Genomic DNA, 22627 nt, shown 5'->3' on the forward strand with positions numbered 1-22627 from the left:
TCCGATGCAATTTCTGTGTTTCATCGTCAATGGGAAAGTCCAAGGGATACAGTAAACCTGCAGAGGTGCATCGGAATGTAAAACTGGTGACACAGGAACGCTGAAAACATAGACAGTAGGAAGACTCAGTCTTCCTGTACTTAAGTCGGCGTTGTGTCCCTTATATTTATTTCCGATGAAATTTCTGTGATTCATCGTGAATGGGAAGGTCCAAGGGATATAGTAAACCTGCAGAGGTGCATCGGAAGGTAAAACTGATGACACAGGACACGCTCATAACATAGACAGCAGGAAGACTTAGTCTTCCTGTACTTAAGTCGGCATTGTGTCTCTTATATTTAATTCCGATGCAATTTCTGTGTTTCATGGTTACTGTGAAGGTCCGGGGGATACAGGCAACCTGTAGAGGTGCATCGGAATGTAAAACTGGTGACACAGGAAACGCTCAAATTATAGACAGTAGGAAGACTCAGTCTTCCTGTACTTAAGTCGGCATTGTGTCTCTTATATTTAATTTCGATGCAATTTGTGTCTTTCATCGCCAATGGGAAGGTCCAAGAGATACAGTAAACCTGCAGAGGTGCATCGGAATTTAAACCTGGTGACAAAGGAAACGCTCAAAACATACACAGTAGGGAGACTTAGTCATCCTGTACTTAAGTCAGCATTGTGCCTCTTATTTTTAATTCCGATGCAATTTCTGTGTTTCATCGTCAATGGGAAGGTCCAAGGGATACAATAAACCTGCAGAGGTGCATCGGAATGTAAAACTGGTGACAAAGGAAACGCTCAAATCATAGACAGTACAAAGACTCAGTCTTCCTGTACTTAAGTCGGCACTGTGTCTCTTATATTTAATTTCGATGCAATTTGTGTCTTTCATCGCCAATGGGAAGGTCCAAGAGATACAGTAAACCTGCAGAGGTGCATCGGAATGTAAAACTGATGACACAGGAAACGCTCAAAACGTAGACAGTAGGAAGACTCAGTCTTCCTGTACTTAAGTCGGCATTGTGTCTCTTATATTTAATTCCGATGCAATTTCTGTGTTTCATCGTCAATGGGAAGGTCCAAGGGATACAGTAAACCTGCAGAGGTGCATCGGAATGTAAAACTGGTGACACAGGAAACGCTCAAAACGTAGACAGTAGGAAGACTCAGTCTTCCTGTACTTAAGTCGGCATTGTGTCTCTTGTATTTAATTCCGATGCGATTTCTGTGTATCATCGACAATGGGAAAGTCCAAGGGATACAGTAAACCGGCAGAGGTACATCGGAATGTAAAACTGGTGACACAGGAAACGCTCAAAACGTAGACAGTAGGAAGACTCAGTCTTCCTGTACTTAAGTCGTCATTGTGTATCTTATATTTAATTTCGATGCAATTTGTGTATTTCATCGCCAATGGGAAGGTCCAGGGGATACAGTAAACCTGCAGATGTGCATCGGAATGTAAAACTGGTGACACAGGAAACGCTCACAACATTGACTGTAAGATGACAGTTTTCTTGTACTTAAGTCGGCATTGTGTCTCTTATATTTAACTCCGATGCAATTTCTGTGTTTCATCGTCACTGTGAAGGTCCAAGGGATTCAGTAAACCTGTAGAGGTGCATCGGAATGTAAAACTGGTGACACAGGAAACGCTCAAATTATAGACAGTAGGAAGACTCAGTCTTCCTGTACTTAAGTCGGCATTGTGTCTCTTATACTTAATTCCAATGCAATTTCTCTGCTTCATCGTCAATGGAAAGGTCCAAGGGATACAGTAAACCTGAAGTGGTGCATCGGAATGTAAAACTAGTGAGACAGAAGACGCTCAAAACATAGACAGTAGGAAGCCTCAGTCTTCCTGTACTTAAGTCGGCATTGTGTCTCTTATATTTAATTCCGATGCGATTTCTGTGTTTCATCGACAATGGGAAGGTCCAGTGGATTCAGTAAACCTGCAGAGGTGCATCGGAATGTAAAACTGGTGACACAGGAAACGCTCAAAACATAGACAGTAGGAAGACTCAGTCTTCCTGTACTTATGTCTGCATTGTGTCTCTTATATTTAATTCGATGCGTTTTCTGTGTTTCATCGACAATGGGAAGGTCCAAGGGATACAGTAAATCGCCAGGGGTGCATCGGAATGTAAAACTGGTGACACAGGAAACGCTCAAAACATCGACCGTAAGAAGACTCAGTTTTCTTGTACTTAAGTCGGCGTTGTGTCTCTTATATTTAACTCCGATGCAATTTCTGTGTTTCATCGTCAATGGGAAGCTCCAAGGGATACAGTAAACCTGCAGAGGTGCATCGGAATGTAAAACTGGCGACACAGGAAACGCTCAAAACATAGACAGTAGGAAGACTCAGTCTTCCTGTACTTAAGTCGGCATTGTGTCTCTTATATTTAATTCCGATGCAATTTCTGTGTTTCATCGTCAATGGTAAAATCTAAGGGATACAGTAAACCTGCAGAGGTGCATCGGAATGTAAAACTGGTGACACAGGATACGCTCAAAACATAGACAGTAGGAAGACTCAGTCTTCCTGTTCTTATGTCGGCATTGTGTCTCTTATATTTAATTCCGATGCAATTTCTGTGTTTCATCGTCAATGGGAAGGTCCAAGGGATACAGTAAACCTGCAGAGGTGCATCGGAATGTAAAACTGGTGACACAGGAAACGCTCAAACATAGACCGTAAGAAGACTCAGTTTTCTTGTACTTAAGTCGGCATTGTGTCTCTTATATTTAATTCCTATGCAATTTCTGTGTTTCATCGTCAATGGGAACGTCCAAGAGATACAGTAAACCTGCAGAGGTGAATCAAAATCTAAAGCTGGTGACACAGGAAACGCTGAAAACATAGACAGTAGGAAGACTCAATCTTCCGGTACTTAAGTCGGCATTGTGTCTCTTATATTTAATATCGATGCAATTTGTGTGTCTCATCGCCAATGGGAAGGTCCAAGGGATACAGTAAACATGCAGAGACGCATCGCAATGTAAAACTGGTGACACAGGATACGCTCAAAACATTGACCGTAAGAAAACTGTTTTCTGGTACTTAAGTCGGCATTGTGTCTCTTATATTTAATTCCGGTGCAATTTCTGTGTTTCATCGTCACTGTGAAGGTCCAAGTGATACAGTAAACCTGTAGAGGTGCGTCAGAATGTAAAACTGGTGACACAGGAAACGCTCAAATTATAGACAGTAGGAAGACTCAGTCTTCCTGTACTTAAGTCGGCATTGTATCTCTTATATTTAATTCCGATGCAATTTCTGTGTTTCATCGTCAATGGGAAAATCCAAGGGATACAGTAAACCTGCAGTGGTGCATCGGAATGTAAAACTGGTGACACAGGAAACGCTCAGAACATAGACCGTAAGAAGACTCAGTTTTCTTGCACTTAAGTCGGCGTTGTGTCTCTTATATTTAATTCCGATGCAATTTCTGTGTTTCATCGTCAATGGGATGGTCCAAGGGATACAGTACACATGCAGAGGTAAATCGGAATGTAAAACTGGTGACACAGGAAACTCTCAAAACATAGACAGTAGGAAGACTCAGTCTTCCTGTACTTAAGTCGGCATTGTGTCTCTTACATTTAATTCCGGTGCAATTTCTGTGTTTCATCGTCAATGGGAAGCACCTAGGGATTCAGTAAACCTGCAGAGGTGCATCGGAAAGTAAAACTGATGACACAGACACGCTCAAAACATAGACAGTAGGAAGACTCAGTCTTCCTGTACTTAAGTCGGTATTGTGTCTCTTATATTTAATTCCGATGCAATTTCTGTGTTTCATCGTCACTGTGACAGTCCGAGGGATACAGTCAACCTGTAGAGGTGCATCGGAATGTAAAACTAGTGACACAGGAAACGCTCAAATTATAGACAGTAGGAAGACTCAGTGTAACTGTACTTAAGTAGGCATTGTGTCTCTTATATTTCATTCCGATGCAATTTCTGTGTTTCATCGTCAATGGGAAGGTCCAAGGGATACAGTAAACCTGCAAAGGTGCATCAGAATGTAAAACTGGTGACACAGGAAACGCTCAAAACATAGACAGTAGGAAGACTCAGTCTTCCTATACTTAAGTCGGCATTGTGTCTCTTATATTTAATTCCGATGCAATTTCTGTGTTTCATCGTCAATGCGAATGTCCAAGGGATACAATAAACCTGCAGAGGGGCATCGGAATGTAAAACTAGTGACACAGGAAACGCTCAAAACATAGAGAGTAGGAAGACTCAGTCTTCCTGTACTTAAGTCGGCATTGATTCTCTTATATTTAATTCCGATGCAATTTCTGTGTTTCATCGTCAATGGGAAGGTGCAAGGGATTCAGTAAACGTGCAGAGGTGCATCGGATTGTAAAACTGGTGACACAGGAAACGTTCAAATCATAGACAGTAGGTAGACTCAGTCTTCCTGTACTTAAGTCGGCATTGTGTCTCTTATATTTATTTCCGATGAAATTTCAGTGTTTCATACTCAATGGGAAGGTCCAAGGGATACAGTAAACCTGCAGAGGTCCATCGGAATGTAAAACTTGTGACGCAGAAACGCTCAAAACATAGACAGTAGGAAGACTCAGTCTTCCTGTACTTAAGTCGGCATTGTGTCTCTTACATTTAATTCCGATGCAATTTCTGTGTTTCATCGTCACTGTGAAGGTCCAGGGGATACAGTCAACTTGTAGAGGTGCATCGGAATGTAAAACTTGTGACACAGGAAACGCTCAAATTATAGACAGTAGGAAGACTCAGTCTTCCTGTACTTAAGTCGGCATTGTGTCTCTTATATTTAATTCCGATGCAATTTCTGTGTTTCATCGTCAATGGGAAGGTCCAAGGGATACAGTAAACCTGCAGAGGTGCATCAGAATGTAAAACTGGTGACACAGGAAACGCTCAAAAAATTGCCAGTAGGAAGACTCAGTCTTCCTGTACTTAAATCGGCTATGTGTCTCTTATATTTATTTCCGATGAAATTTCTGTGTTTCATCGTGAATGGGAAGGTCCAAGGGATATAGTAAACCTGCAGAGGTGCATCGGAAAGTAAAACTGATGACACAGGACACGCTCAAAACATAGACAGTAGGAAGACTCAGTCTTCCTGTACTTAAGTCGGTATTGTGTCTCTTATATTTAATTCCGATGCAATTTCTGTGTTTCATCGTCACTGTGACGGTCCGAGGGATACAGTCAACCTGTAGAGGTGCATCGGAATGTATAACTAGTGACACAGGAAACGCTCAAATTATAGACAGTAGGAAGACTCAGTGTAACTGTACTTAAGTCGGCATTGTGTCTCTTATATTTAATTCCGATGCAATTTCTGTGTTTCATCGTCAATGAGAAGGTCCAAGGGCTACAGTAAACGTGCAGAGGTGCATCGGAATGTAAAACTGGTGACACAGGAACGCTCAAAGCATAGACAGTAGGAAGACTCAGTCTTCCTGTACTTAAGTCTGCATTGTGACTCTTATATTTAATTCCGATACAATTTCTGTGTTTCATCGTCAATGGGAAGGTCTAAGGGATACAGTAAACCTGCACAGGTGCATCGGAATGTAAAACTGACGACACAGGAAACGCTCAAAACATAGACAGTAGGGAGACTTAGTCATCCTGTACTTAAGTCAGCATTGTGCCTCTTATTTTTAATTCCGATGCAATTCCTGTGTTTCATCGTCAATGGGAAGGTCCAAGGGATACAATAAACCCGCAGAGGTGCATCGGAATGTAAAACTGGTGACACAGGAAACGCTCAAATCATAGACAGTACTAAGACTCAGTCTTCCTGTACTTAAGTCGGCACTGTGTCTCTTATATTTAATTCCGATGCAATTTCTGTGATTCATCGTCACTGTTAAGGTCCAAGGGTTACAGTAAACCTGCAAGGTGCATCGGAATGTAAAACTGTTGATACGGGAAACGCTCAAAACATAGACAGTAAGAAGACTCAGTCATCCTGTTCTTAAGTCGGCACTGTGTCTCTAATATTTAATTCCGATGCAATTTCTGTGTTTAATCGTCAATGGGAAGTTCCAAGGGATACAGTAAACCTGCAGAGGTGCATCGGAATTTAAACCTGGTGACACAGGAAACGCTCAAAACATAGGCAGTAGGAAGACTCAGTCTTCCTGTACTTAAGTCGGCATTGTGTCTCTCATATTTAATTCCGATGCAATTTCTGTGTTTCATTGTCAATGGGAAGGTCCAAGGGATACAGTAAACCTGCAGAGGTGCATCGGAATGTAAAACTGGTGACACAGGAAACGCTCAAAGCGTAGACAGTGGGAAGACTTAGTCTTCCTGTACTTAAGTCGGCATTGTGTCTCTTGTATTTAATTCCGATGCGATTTCTGTGTTTCATCGACAATGGGAAAGTCCAAGGAATACAGTAAACCGGCAGAGGTGCATCGGAATGTAAAACTGGTGACACAGGAAACGCTCAAAAGATAGACAGTAGGAAGACTCAGTCTTCCTGTACTTAAGTCGGCATTGTGTATTTAATTTCGATGAAATTTGTGTGTTTCATCGCCAATGGGAAGGTCCAAAGGATACAGTAAACCTGCAGATGTGCATCGGAATGTAAAACTGGTGACACAGGAAACGCTCAAAACATTGACTGTAAGAAGACTGTTTTCTTGTACTTAAGTCGGCATTGTGTCTCTTATATTTAATTCCGATGCAATTTCTGTGTTTCATCGTCAATGGGAAAGTCCAAGGGATACAGTTAACCTGCAGAGGTGCATCGGAATGTAAGACTGGTGACACAGGAAACGCTCAAAACATAGACAGTAGGAAGACTCAGTCTTCCTGTACTTAGGTCGGCGTTGTGTCTCTTATATTTATTTCCGATGAAATTTCTGTGATTCATCGTGAATGGGAAGGTCCAAGGGATATAGTAAACCTGCAGAGGTGCATCGGAAGGTAAAACTGAAGACACAGGACACGCTCATAACATAGACAGCAGGAAGACTTAGTCTTCCTGTACTTAAGTCGGCATTGTGTCTCTTATATTTAATTCCGATGCAATTTCTGTGTTTCATCGTTACTGTGAAGGTCCGGGGGATACAGTCAACCTGTAGAGGTGCATCGGAATGTAAAACTGGTGACACAGGAAACGCTCAAATTATAGACAGTAGGAAGACTCAGTCTTCCTGTACTTAAGTCGGCATTGTGTCTCTTATATTTAATTCCGATGCAATTTCTGTGTTTCATCGTCAATGGGAAGGTCCAAGGGATACACTAAACCTGCAGAGGTGCATCATAATGTAAAACTGATGACTCAGGATACGCTCAAAACATAGACAGTAGCAAGATTTAGTCTTCCTGTACTTAAGTCGGCATTGTGTCTCTTATATTTAATTTCGATGCAATTTGTGTCTTTCATCGCCAATGGGAAGGCCCAAGACATACAGTAAACCTGCAGAGGTGCATCGGAATTTAAACCTGGTGACAAAGGAAACGCTCAAAACATAGACAGTAGGGAGACTTAGTCATCCTGTACTTAAGTCAGCATTGTGCCTCTTATTTTTAATTCCGATGCAATTTCTGTGTTTCATCGTCAATGGGAAGGTCCAAGGGATACAATAAACCTGCAGAGGTGCATCGGAATGTAAAACTGGTGACAAAGGAAACGCTCAAATCATAGACAGTACAAAGACTCAGACTTCCTGTACTTAAGTCGGCACTGTGTCTCTTATATTTAATTTCGATGCAATTTGTGTCTTTCATCGCCAATGGGAAGGTCCAAGAGATACAGTAAACCTGCAGAGGTGCATCGGAATGTAAAACTGATGACACAGGAAACGCTCAAAACGTAGACAGTAGGAAGACTCAGTCTTCCTGTACTTAAGTCGGCATTGTGTCTCTTATATTTAATTCCGATGCAATTTCTGTGTTTCATCGTCAATGGGAAGGTCCAAGGGATACAGTAAACCTGCAGAGGTGCATCGGAATGTAAAACTGGTGACACAGGAAACGCTCAAAACGTAGACAGTAGGAAGACTCAGTCTTCCTGTACTTAAGTCGGCATTGTGTCACTTGTATTTAATTCCGATGCGATTTCTGTGTATCATCGACAATGGAAAAGTCCAAGGGATACAGTAAACCGGCAGAGGTACATCGGAATGTAAAACTGGTGACACAGGAAACGCTCAAAACGTAGACAGTAGGAAGACTCAGTCTTCCTGTACTTAAGTCGTCATTGTGTACCTTATATTTAATTTCGATGCAATTTGTGTATTTCATCGCCAATGGGAAGGTCCAGGGGATACAGTAAACCTGCAGATGTGCATCGGAGTGTAAAACTGGTGACACAGGAAACGCTCACAACATTGACTGTAAGATGACAGTTTTCTTGTACTTAAGTCGGCATTGTGTCTCTTATATTTAACTCCGATGCAATTTCTGTGTTTCATCGTCACTGTGAAGGTCCAAGGGATACAGAAAACCTGTAGAGGTGCATCGGAATGTAAAACTGGTGACACAGGAAACGCTCAAATTATAGACAGTAGGAAGACTCAGTCTTCCTGTACTTAAGTCGGCATTGTGTCTCTTATATTTAATTCCGATGCAATTTCTGTGTTTCATCGTCAATGGGAAGATCCAAGGGATACAGTAAACCTGCAAAGGTGCATCAGAATGTAAAACTGGTGACACAGGAAACGCTCAAAACATAGACAGTAGGAAGACTCAGTCTTCCTGTACTTATGTCGGCATTGTGTCTCTTACATTTAATTCCAATGCAATTTCTGTGTTTCATTGTCACTGGGAGAGTCCAAGGGATACGGTAAACCTGCAGAGGTGCATCGGAATGTAAAACTGGTGACACAGGAAACGCTCAAAACATAGACATTAGGAAGACTCAGTCTTCCTGTACTTAAATTGGCAATGTGTCTCTTATATTTATTTCCGATGAAATTTCTGTGCTTCATCGTGAATGGGAAGGTCCAAGGGATATAGTAAACCTGCAGAGGTGCATCGGAAAGTAAAACTGGTGACACAGGACACGCTCAAAACAATGACTATAAGATGACTGTTTTCTTGTGCTTAAGTCGGCATTGTGTCTTTAATATTTAATTCCGATGCAATTTCTGTGTTTCATCGTCACTGTGAAGGTCCAAGGGATTCAGTAAACCTGTAGAGGTGCATCGGAATGTAAAACTGGTGACACAGGAATCGCTCAAATTATAGACAGTAGGAAGACTCAGTCTTCCTGTACTTAAGTCGGCATTGTGTCACTTATATTTAATTCCGATGCAATTTCTGTGTTTCATCGTCACTGTGACGGTCCGAGGGATACAGTCAACCTGTAGAGGTGCATCGGAATGTAAAACTAGTGACACAGGAAACGCTCAAATTATAGACAGTAGGAAGACTCAGTCTAACTGTACTTAAGTCGGCATTGTGTCTCTTATATTTAATTCCGATGCAATTTCTGCGTTTCATCGTCAATGGGAAGATCCAAGGGATACAGTAAACCTGCAAAGGTGCATCAGAATGTAAAACTGGTGACACAGGAAACGCTCAAAACATAGACAGTAGGAAGACTCAGTCTTCCTGTACTTAAGTCGGCATTGTGTCTCTTATATTTAATTCCGATGCAATTTCTGTGTTTCATCGTCAATGAGGATGTCCAAGGGATACAATAAACCTGCAGAGGTGCATCGGAATGTAAAACTAGTGACACAGGAAACGCTCAAAACATAGAGAGTAGGAAGACTCAGTCTCCCTGTACTTAAGTCGGCATTGATTCTTTTATATTTAATTCCGATGCAATTTCTGTGTTTCATCGTCAATGGGAAGGTGCAAGGGATACAGTAAACGTGCAGAGGTGCATCGGAATGTAAAACTGGTGACACAGGAAACGCTCAAATCATAGACAGTAGGAAGACTCAGTCTTCCTGTACTTAAGTCGGCATTGTGTCTCTTATATTTATTTCCGATGAAATTTCTGTGTTTCATCCTCAATGGGAAGGTCCAAGGGATACAGTAAAGCTGCAGAGGTGCATCAGAATGTAAGACTGGTGACTCAGGAAACGCTCAAAACATAGACAGTAGGAAGACTCAGTCTTCCTGTACTTAAGTCGGCATTGTGTCTCTTATATTTAATTCCGATGCAATTTCTGTGTTTCATCGTCAATGGGAAGGTCCAAGGGATACAGTTAACCTGCAGAGATACATCGGATTGTAAAACTAGTGACACAGGAAACGCTCAAACCATAGAGAGTAGGAAGACTCAGTCTTCCTGTACTTAAGTCGGCATTGTGTCTCTTACGTTTAATTCCGATGCAATTTCTGTGTTTCATTGTCAATGGGAAAGTCCAAGGGATACAGTAAACCTGCAGAGGTGCATCGGAATGTAAAACTGGTGACACAGGAAACGCTGAAAACATAGACAGTAGGAAGACTCAGTCTTCCTGTACTTAAGTCGGCATTGTGTCTCTTATATTTAATTCCGATGCAATTTCTGTGTTTCATCGTCAATGGGAAGGTCCAAGGGATACAATAAACCTGCAGAGGTGCATCGGAATGTAAAACTGGTGACAAAGGAAACGCTCAAATCATAGACAGTACAAAGACTCAGTCTTCCTGTACTTAAGTCGGCACTGTGTCTCTTATATTTAATTTCGATGCAATTTGTGTCTTTCATCGCCAATGGGAAGGTCCAAGCGATACAGTAAACCTGCAGAGGTGCATCGGAATGTAAAACTGATGACACAGGAAACGCTCAAAACGTAGACAGTAGGAAGACTCAGTCTTCCTGTACTTAAGTCGGCATTGTGTCTCTTATATTTAATTCCGATGCAATTTCTGAGTTTCATCGTCAATGGGAAGGTCCAACGGATACAGTAAACCTGCAGAGGTGCATCGGAATGTAAAACTGGTGACACAGGAAACGCTCAAAAACGTAGACAGTAGGAAGACTCAGTTTTCCTGTACTTAAGTCGGCATTGTGTCTCTTGTATTTAATTCCGATGCGATTTCTGTGTATCTTCGACAATGGGAAAGCCCAAGGGATACAGTAAACCGGCAGAGGTACATCGGAATGTAAAACTGGTGACACAGGAAACGCTCAAAACATAGACAGTAGGAAGACTCAGTCTTCCTGTACTTAAGTCGTCATTCTGTATCTCATATTTAATTTCGATGCAATTTGTGTATTTCATCGCCAATGGGAAGGTCCAGGGGATACAGTAAACCTGCAGATGTGCATCGGAGTGTAAAACTGGTGACACAGGAAACGCTCACATCATTGACTGTAAGATGACAGTTTTCTTGTACTTAAGACGGCATTGTGTCTCTTATGTTTAATTCCGATGCAATTTCTGTGTTTCATCGTCACTGTAAAGGTCCAAGGGATACAGTAAACCTGTAGAGGTGCGTCGGAATGTAAGACTGGTGACACAGGAAACGCTCAAAGCATAGACAGTAGGAAGACTCAGTCTTCCTGTACTTAGGTCGGCGTTGTGTCTCTTATATTTATTTCCGATGAAATTTCTGTGATTCATCGTGAATGGGAAGGTCCGAGGGATATAGTAAACCTGCAGAGGTGCATCGGAAGGTAAAACTGAAGACACAGGACACGCTCATAACATAGACAGCAGGAAGACTTAGTCTTCCTGTACTTAAGTCGGCATTGTGTCTCTTATATTTAATTCCGATGCAATTTCTGTGTTTCATCGTTACTGTGAAGGTCCGGGGGATACAGTCAACCTGTAGAGGTGCATCGGAATGTAAAACTGGTGACACAGGAAACGCTCAAAACATAGACAGTAGGAAGACTCAGTCTTCCTGTACTTAAGTCGTCATTCTGTATCTCATATTTAATTTCGATGCAATTTGTGTCTTTCATCGCCAATGGGAAGGTCCAAGACATACAGTAAACCTGCAGAGGTGCATCGGAATTTAAACCTGGTGACAAAGGAAACGCTCAAAACATAGACAGTAGGGAGACTTAGTCATCCTGTACTTAAGTCAGCATTGTGCCTCTTATTTTTAATTCCGATGCAATTTCTGTGTTTCATCGTCAATGGGAAGGTCCAAGGGATACAATAAACCTGCAGAGGTGCATCGGAATGTAAAACTGGTGACAAAGGAAACGCTCAAATCATAGACAGTACAAAGACTCAGACTTCCTGTACTTAAGACGGCACTGTGTCTCTTATATTTAATTTCGATGCAATTTGTGTCTTTCATCGCCAATGGGAAGGTCCAAGAGATACAGTAAACCTGCAGAGGTGCATCGGAATGTAAAACTGATGACACAGGAAACGCTCAAAACGTAGACAGTAGGAAGACTCAGTCTTCCTGTACTTAAGTCGGCATTGTGTCTCTTATATTTAATTCCGATGCAATTCCTGTGTTTCATCGTCAATGGGAAGGTCCAAGGGATACAGTAAACCTGCAGAGGTGCATCGGAATGTAAAACTGGTGACACAGGAAACGCTCAAAACGTAGACAGTAGGAAGACTCAGTCTTCCTGTACTTAAGTCGGCATTGTGTCTCTTGTATTTAATTCCGATGCGATTTCTGTGTATCATCGACAATGGAAAAGTCCAAGGGATACAGTAAACCGGCAGAGGTACATCGGAATGTAAAACTGGTGACACAGGATACGCTCAAAACGTAGACAGTAGGAAGACTCAGTCTTCCTGTACTTAAGTCGTCATTGTGTACCTTATATTTAATTTCGATGCAATTTGTGTATTTCATCGCCAATGGGAAGGTCCAGGGGATACAGTAAACCTGCAGATGTGCATCGGAGTGTAAAACTGGTGACACAGGAAACGCTCACAACATTGACTGTAAGATGACAATTTTCTTGTACTTAAGTCGGCATTGTGTCTCTTATATTTAACTCCGATGCAATTTCTGTGTTTCATCGTCACTGTGAAGGTCCAAGGGATACAGAAAACCTGTAGAGGTGCATCGGAATGTAAAACTGGTGACACAGGAAACGCTCAAATTATAGACAGTAGGAAGACTCAGTCTTCCTGTACTTAAGTCGGCATTGTGTCTCTTATATTTAATTCCGATGCAATTTCTGTGTTTCATCGTCAATGGGAAGATCCAAGGGATACAGTAAACCTGCAAAGGTGCATCAGAATGTAAAACTGGTGACACAGGAAACGCTCAAAACATAGACAGTAGGAAGACTCAGTCTTCCTGTACTTATGTCGGCATTGTGTCTCTTACATTTAATTCCAATGCAATTTCTGTGTTTCATTGTCACTGGGAGAGTCCAAGGGATACGGTAAACCTGCAGAGGTGCATCGGAATGTAAAACTGGTGACACAGGAAACGCTCAAAACATAGACATTAGGAAGACTCAGTCTTCCTGTACTTAAATTGGCAATGTGTCTCTTATATTTATTTCCGATGAAATTTCTGTGCTTCATCGTGAATGGGAAGGTCCAAGGGATATAGTAAACCTGCAGAGGTGCATCGGAAAGTAAAACTGGTGACACAGGACACGCTCAAAACAATGACTATAAGATGACTGTTTTCTTGTGCTTAAGTCGGCATTGTGTCTTTAATATTTAATTCCGATGCAATTTCTGTGTTTCATCGTCACTGTGAAGGTCCAAGGGATTCAGTAAACCTGTAGAGGTGCATCGGAATGTAAAACTGGTGACACAGGAATCGCTCAAATTATAGACAGTAGGAAGACTCAGTCTTCCTGTACTTAAGTCGGCATTGTGTCACTTATATTTAATTCCGATGCAATTTCTGTGTTTCATCGTCACTGTGACGGTCCGAGGGATACAGTCAACCTGTAGAGGTGCATCGGAATGTAAAACTAGTGACACAGGAAACGCTCAAATTATAGACAGTAGGAAGACTCAGTCTAACTGTACTTAAGTCGGCATTGTGTCTCTTATATTTAATTCCGATGCAATTTCTGTGTTTCATCGTCAATGGGAAGATCCAAGGGATACAGTAAACCTGCAAAGGTGCATCAGAATGTAAAACTGGTGACACAGGAAACGCTCAAAACATAGACAGTAGGAAGACTCAGTCTTCCTATACTTAAGTCGGCATTGTGTCTCTTATATTTAATTCCGATGCAATTTCTGTGTTTCATCGTCAATGAGGATGTCCAAGGGATTCAATAAACCTGCAGAGGTGCATCGGAATGTAAAACTAGTGACACAGGAAACGCTCAAAACATAGAGAGTAGGAAGACTCAGTCTCCCTGTACTTAAGTCGGCATTGATTCTTTTATATTTAATTCCGATGCAATTTCTGTGTTTCATCGTCAATGGGACGGTGCAAGGGATACAGTAAACGTGCAGAGGTGCATCGGAATGTAAAACTGGTGACACAGGAAACGCTCAAATCATAGACAGTAGGAAGACTCAGTCTTCCTGTACTTAAGTCGGCATTGTGTCTCTTATATTTATTTCCGATGAAATTCCTGTGTTTCATCCTCAATGGGAAGGTCCAAGGGATACAGTAAAGCTGCAGAGGTGCATCAGAATGTAAGACTGGTGACTCAGGAAACGCTCAAAACATAGACAGTAGGAAGACTCAGTCTTCCTGTACTTAAGTCGGCATTGTGTCTCTTATATTTAATTCCGATGCAATTTCTGTGTTTCATCGTCAATGGGAAGGTCCAAGGGATACAGTTAACCTGCAGAGATACATCGGATTGTAAAACTAGTGACACAGGAAACGCTCAAACCATAGAGAGTAGGATGACTCAGTCTTCCTGTACTTAAGTCGGCATTGTGTCTCTTACGTTTAATTCCGATGCAATTTCTGTGTTTCATTGTCAATGGGAAAGTCCAAGGGATACAGTAAACCTGCAGAGGTGCATCGGAATGTAAAACTGGTGACACAGGAAACGCTGAAAACATAGACAGTAGGAAGACTCAGTCTTCCTGTACTTAAGTCGGCATTGTGTCTCTTATATTTAATTCCGATGCAATTTCTGTGTTTCATCGTCAATGGGAAGGTCCAAGGGATACAATAAACCTGCAGAGGTGCATCGGAATGTAAAACTGGTGACAAAGGAAACGCTCAAATCATAGACAGTACAAAGACTCAGTCTTCCTGTACTTAAGTCGGCACTGTGTCTCTTATATTTAATTTCGATGCAATTTGTGTCTTTCATCGCCAATGGGAAGGTCCAAGCGATACAGTAAACCTGCAGAGGTGCATCGGAATGTAAAACTGATGACACAGGAAACGCTCAAAACGTAGACAGTAGGAAGACTCAGTCTTCCTGTACTTAAGTCGGCATTGTGTCTCTTATATTTAATTCCGATGCAATTTCTGAGTTTCATCGTCAATGGGAAGGCCCAAGGGATACAGTAAACCTGCAGAGGTGCATCGGAATGTAAAACTGGTGACACAGGAAACGCTCAAAACGTAGACAGTAGGAAGACTCAGTTTTCCTGTACTTAAGTCGGCATTGTGTCTCTTGTATTTAATTCCGATGCGATTTCTGTGTATCATCGACAATGGGGAAGCCCAAGGGATACAGTAAACCGGCAGAGGTACATCGGAATGTAAAACTGGTGACACAGGAAACGCTCAAAACATAGACAGTAGGAAGACTCAGTCTTCCTGTACTTAAGTCGTCATTCTGTATCTCATATTTAATTTCGATGCAATTTGTGTATTTCATCGCCAATGGGAAGGTCCAGGGGATACAGTAAACCTGCAGATGTGCATCGGAGTGTAAAACTGGTGACACAGGAAACGCTCACATCATTGACTGTAAGATGACAGTTTTCTTGTACTTAAGACGGCATTGTGTCTCTTATATTTAATTCCGATGCAATTTCTGTGTTTCATCGTCACTGTAAAGGTCCAAGGGATACAGTAAACCTGTAGAGGTGCATCGGAATGTAAAACTGGTGACACAGGAAACGCTCAAATTATCGACAGTAGGAAGACTCAGTCTTCCTGTACTTAAGTCGGCATTGTGTCTCTTATATTTAATTCCGATGCAATTTCTGTGTTTCATCGTCAATGGGAAGGTCCAAGGGATACAGTAAACCTGCAAAGGTGCATCAGAATGTAAAACTGGTGACACAGGAAACACTTAAAACATTGACAATAGGAAGACTCAGTCTTCCTGTACTTATGACGGCATTGTGTCTCTTACATTTTATTCCAATGCAAATTCAGTGTTTCATTGTCACTGGGAGAGTCCAAGGGATACGGTAAACCTGCAGAGGTGCATCGGAATGTAAAACTGGTGACACAGAAAACGCTCAAAACATAGGCATTAGGAAGACTCAGTCTTCCTGTACTTAAATCGGCAATGTGTCTCTTATATTTATTTCCGATGAAATTTCTGTGCTTCATCGTGAATGGGAAGGTCCAAGTAATATAGTAAACCTGCAGAGGTGCATCGGAAAGTAAAACGGTTGACACAGGACACGCTCAAATTATAGACAGTAGGAAGACTCAATCTAACTGTACTTAAGTCGGCATTGTGTCTCTTATATTTATTTCCGATGAAATTTCTGTGTTTCATCGTGAATGGGAAGGTCCAAGGGATATAGTAAACCTGCAGAGGGGCTTCGGAAGGTAAAACTGATGACACAGGACACGCTCATAACATAGACAGCAGGAAGACTTAGTCTTCCTGTACTTAAGTCGGCATTGTGTCTCTTATATTTAATTCCGATGCAATTTCTGTGTTTCATCGTCACTGTGAAGGTCCGGGGGATACAGTCAACCTGTAGAGGTGCATCGGAATGTAAAACTGGTGACACAGGAAACGCTCAAATTATAGACAGTAGGAAGACTCAGTCTTCCTGTACTTAAGTCGGCATTGTGTCTCTTATATTTAATTCCGATGCAATTTCTGTGTTTCATCGTCAATGGGAAGGTCCAAGGGATACACTAAACCTGCAGAGGTGCATCATAATGTAAAACTGATGACTCAGGATACGCTCAAAACATAGACAGTAGCAAGATTTAGTCTTCCTGTACTTAAGTCGGCATTGTGTCTCTTATATTTAATTTCGATGCAATTTGTGTCTTTCATCGCCAATGGGAAGGTCCAAGAGATACAGTAAACCTGCAGAGGTGCATCGGAATTTAAACCTGGTGACAAAGGAAACGCTCAAAACATAGACAGTAGGGAGACTTAGTCATCCTGTACTTAAGTCAGCATTGTGCCTCTTGTTTTTAATTCCGATGCAATTTCTGTGTTTCATCGTCAATGGGAAGGTCCAAGTGATACAGTAAACCTGCAGAGGTGCATCAGAATGTAAAACTGGTGACACAGGAAACGCTCAAAACGTAGACAAAAGGAAGACTCAGTCTTCCTGTACTTAAGTCTTCATTGTGTCTCTTGTATTTAATTCCGATGCGATTTCTGTGTATCATCGACAATGGGAAAGTCCAAGGGATACAGTAAACCGGCAGAGGTACATCGGAATGTAAAACTGGTGACACAGGAAACGCTCAAAACATAGACAGTAGGAAGACTCAGTCTTCCTGTACTTAAGTCGGCATTGTGTATCCTATATTTAATTTCGATGCAATTTGTGTATTTCATCGCCAATGGGAAGGTCCAGGGGATACAGTAAACCTGCAGATGTGCATCGGAATGTAAAACTGGTGACACAGGAAACGCTCACAACATTGACTGTAAGATGACAGTTTTCTTATACTTAAGTCGGCATTGTGTCTCCTATATTTAATTCCGATGCAATTTCTGTGTTTCATCGTCACTGTGAAGGTCCAAGGGATACAGTAAACCTGTAGAGGTGCATCGGAATGTAAAACTGGTGACACAGGAAACGCTCAAATTATAGATAGTAGGAAGACTCAGTCTTCCTGTACTTAAATCGGCATTGTGTCTCTTATATTTAATTCCAATGCAATTTCTGTGTTTCATCGTCAATGGGAAGGTCCAAGGGATACAGTAAACCTGCAAAGGTGCATCAGAATGTAAAACTGGTGACACAGGACACGCTCAAAACATAGACAGTAGGAAGACTCAGTCTTCCTGTACTTAAGTCAGCATTGTGTCTCTTATATTTAATTCCGATGCAATTTCTGTGTTTCATCGTCAAGGGGTAGGTCCAAGGGATACAGTTAACCTGCAGAGGTACATCGGATTGTAAAACTAGTGACACAGGAAACGCTCAAAACATAGACAGTAGGAAAACTCAGTCTTCCTGTACTTAAGTCGGCACTGTGTCTCTTATATTTAATTTCGATGCAATTTGTGTCTTTCATCGCCAATGGGAAGGTCCAAGCGATACAGTAAACCTGCAGAGGTGCATCGGAATGTAAAACTGGTGACACAGGAAACGCTCAAATCATAGACAGTAGGAAGACTCAGTCTTCCTGTACTTAAGTCGGCATTGTGTCTCTTATATTTCATTCCGATGCAATTTCTGTGTTTCATTGTCAATTGGAAGGTCCAAGGGATACAGTAAACCTGCAGAGGTGCATCAGAATGGAACACTGGTGACACAGGAAACGCTCAAAACATAGACAGTAGGAAGACTCAGTCTTCCTGTACTTAAGTCAGCATTGTGTCTCTTATATTTAATTCCGATGCAATTTCTGTGTTTCATCGTCAAGGGGTAGGTCCAAGGGATACAGTTAACCTGCAGAGGTACATCGGATTGTAAAACTAGTGACACAGGAAACGCTCAAAACATAGACAGTAGGAAAACTCAGTCTTCCTGTACTTAAGTCGGCATTGTGTCTCTTACATTTAATTCCGATGCAATTTCTGTGTTTCCTCGTCAATGGGAAAGAATAAGTGATACAGTAAACCTGCAGAGGTGCATCGGAATGTAAAACTGGTGACACAGGTAACGCTCAAAACATAGACAGTAGGAAGACTCAGTCTTCCTGTACTTAAGTCGGCACTGTGTCTCTTATATTTAATTTCGATGCAATTTGTGTCTTTCATCGCCAATGGGAAGGTCCAAGCGATACAGTAAACCTGCAGAGGTGCATCGGAATGTAAAACTGATGACACAGGAAACGCTCAAAACGTAGACAGTAGGAAGACTCAGTCTTCCTGTACTTAAGTCGGCAGTGTGTCTCTTATATTTAATTCCGATGCAATTTCTGAGTTTCATCGTCAATGGGAAGGTCCAAGGGATACAGTAAACCTGCAGAGGTGAAACGGAATGTAAAACTTGTGACACAGGAAACGCTCAAATCATAAACAGTAGGAAGACTCAGTCTTCCTGTACTTAAGTCGGCATTGTGTCTCTTATATTTAATTCCGATGCAATTTCTGTGTTTCATCGTCAATGGGAAGGTCCAAGGGATACAATAAACCTGCAGAGGTGCATCGGAATGTAAAACTGGTGACAAAGGAAACGCTCAAATCATAGACAGTACAAAGACTCAGTCTTCCTGTACTTAAGTCGGCACTGTGTCTCTTATATTTAATTTCGAAGCAATTTGTGTCTTTCATCGCCAATGGGAAGGTCCAAGCGATACAGTAAACCTGCAGAGGTGCATCGGAATGTAAAACTGATGACACAGGAAACGCTCAAAACATTGACTGTAAGAAGACTGTTTTCTTGTACTTAAATCGGCATTGTGTCTCTTATATTTAATTCGGATGCAATTTTTGTGTTTCATCGTCACTGTGAAGGTCCAAGGGATACAGTAAACCTGTAGAGGTGCATCGGAATGTAAAACTGGTGACACAGGAAACGCTCAAATTATAGACAGTAGGAAGACTCAGTCTTCCTGTACTTAAATCGGCATTGTGTCTCTTATATTTAATTCCGATGCAATTTCTGTGTTTCATCGTCAATGGGAAGGTCCAAGGGATACAGTAAACCTGCAGAGGTGCATCAGAATGTAAAATTGGTGACACAGGAAACGCTCAAATCATAGACAGTAGGAAGACTCAGTCTTCCTGTACTTAAGTCGGCATTGTGTCTCTTATATTTAATTCTGATGCAATTTCTGCGTTTCATCGTCAATGGGAAGGTCCAAGGGATACAGTAATCCTGCAGAGCTGCATCGAAATGTAAAACTGGTGACAGAGGAAACCCTCAAAACATAGACATTAGGAAGACTCAGTCTTCCTGTACTTAAGTCGGCATTGTGTCTCTTATATTTAATTTCGATGCAATTTGTGTGTTTCATCGCCAATGGGAAGGTCCAGGGGATGCAGTAAACCTGCAGAGGTGCATCGGAATGTAAAACTGGTGACACGGGAAACGCTCAAATTATAGACAGTAGGAAGACTCATTATTCCTGTACTTAAGTCGGCATTGTGTCTCTCATATTTAATTCCGATGCAATTTCTGTGTTTCATCGTCAATGGGAAGGTCCAAGGGATACAGTAAACCTGCAAAGGTGCATCAGAATGTAAAACTGGTGACACAGGAAACGCTTAAAACATAGACAGTAGGAAGACTCAGTCTTCCTGTACTTATGTCGGCATTGTGTCTCTTACATTTAATTCCAATGCAAATTCAGTGTTTCATTGTCACTGGGAGAGTCCAAGGGATACGGTAAACCTGCAGAGGTGCATCGGAATGTAAAACTGGTGACACAGAAAACGCTCAAAACATAGACATTAGGAAGACTCAGTCTTCCTGTACTTAAATCGGCAATGTGTCTCTTATATTTATTTCCGATGAAATTTCTGTGCTTCATCGTGAATGGGAAGGTCCAAGGGATATAGTAAACCTGCAGAGGTGCATCGGAAAGTAAAACGGTTGACACAGGACACGCTCAAAACATAGACAGTAGGAAGACTTAGTCTTCCTGTACTTAAGTCGGTATTGTGTCTCTTATATTTAATTCCGATGCAATTTCTGTGTTTCATCGTCACTGTGAAGGTCCGTGGGATACAGTCAAACTGTAGAGATGCATCGGAATGTAAAACTAGTGACACAGGAAACGCTCAAATTATAGACAGTAGGAAGACTCAATCTAACTGTACTTAAGTCGGCATTGTGTCTCTTATATTTATTTCCGATGAAATTTCTGTGTTTCATCGTGAATGGGAAGGTCCAAGGGATATAGTAAACCTGCAGAGGGGCTTCGGAAGGTAAAACTGATGACACAGGACACGCTCATAACATAGACAGCAGGAAGACATAGTCTTCCTGTACTTAAGTCGGCATTGTGTCTCTTATATTTAATTCCGATGCAATTTCTGTGTTTCATCGTCACTGTGAAGGTCCGGGGGATACAGTCAACCTGTAGAGGTGCATCGGAATGTAAAACTGGTGACACAGGAAACGCTCAAATTATAGACAGTAGGAAGACTCAGTCTTCCTGTACTTAAGTCGGCATTGTGTCTCTTATATTTAATTCCGATGCAATTTCTGCGTTTCATCGTCAATGGGAAGGTCCAAGGGATACACTAAACCTGCAGAGGTGCATCATAATGTAAAACTGATGACTCAGGATACGCTCAAAACATAGACAGTAGCAAGATTTAGTCTTCCTGTACTTAAGTCGGCATTGTGTCTCTTATATTTAATTTCGATGCAATTTGTGTCTTTCATCGCCAATGGGAAGGTCCAAGAGATACAGTAAACCTGCAGAGGTGCATCGGAATTTAAACCTGGTGACAAAGGAAACGCTCAAAACATAGACAGTAGGGAGACTTAGTCATCCTGTACTTAAGTCAGCATTGTGCCTCTTATTTTTAATTCCGATGCAATTTCTGTGTTTCATCGTCAATGAGAAGGTCCAAGGGATACAATAAACCAACAGAGGTGCATCGGAATGTAAAACTGGTGACAAAGGAAACGCTCAAATCATAGACAGTACAAAGACTCAGTCTTCCTGTACTTAAGTCGGCACTGTGTCTCTTATATTTAATTTCGATGCAATTTGTGTCTTTCATCGCCAATGGGAAGGTCCAAGAGATACAGTAAACCTGCAGAGGTGCATCCGAATGTAAAACTGATGTCACAGGAAACGCTCAAAACGTAGACAGTAGGAAGACTCAGTCTTCCTGTACTTAAGTCGGCATTGTGTCTCTTATATTTAATTCCGATGCAATTTCTGTGTTTCATCTTCAATGGGAAGGTCCAAGGGATACAGTAAACCTGCAGAGGTGCATCAGAATGTAAAACTGGTGACACAGGAAACGCTCAAAACGTAGACAGTAGGAAGACTCAGTCTTCCTGTACTTAAGTCGGCATTGTGTCTCTTGTATTTAATTCCGATGCGATTTCTGTGTATCATCGACAATGGGAAAGTCCAAGGGATACAGTAAACCGGCAGAGGTACATCGGAATGTAAAACTGGTGACACAGGAAACGCTCAAAACATAGACAGTAGGAAGACTCAGTCTTCCTGTACTTAAGTCGGCATTGTGTATCCTATATTTAATTTCGATGCAATTTGTGTATTTCATCGCCAATGGGAAGGTCCAGAGGATACAGTAAACCTGCAGATGTGCATCGGAATGTAAAACTGGTGACACAGGAAACGCTCACAACATTGACTGTAAGATGACAGTTTTCTTATACTTAAGTCGGCATTGTGTCTCCTATATTTAATTCCGATGCAATTTCTGTGTTTCATCGTCACTGTGAAGGTCCAAGGGATACAGTAAACCTGTAGAGGTGCATCGGAATGTAAAACTGGTGACACAGGAAACGCTCAAATTATAGACAGTAGGAAGACTCAGTC

The sequence above is a fragment of the Schistocerca nitens genome, chromosome 1, assembly GCF_023898315.1.
Source record: "Schistocerca nitens isolate TAMUIC-IGC-003100 chromosome 1, iqSchNite1.1, whole genome shotgun sequence".
Lineage (NCBI taxonomy): Eukaryota > Metazoa > Arthropoda > Insecta > Orthoptera > Acrididae > Schistocerca > Schistocerca nitens.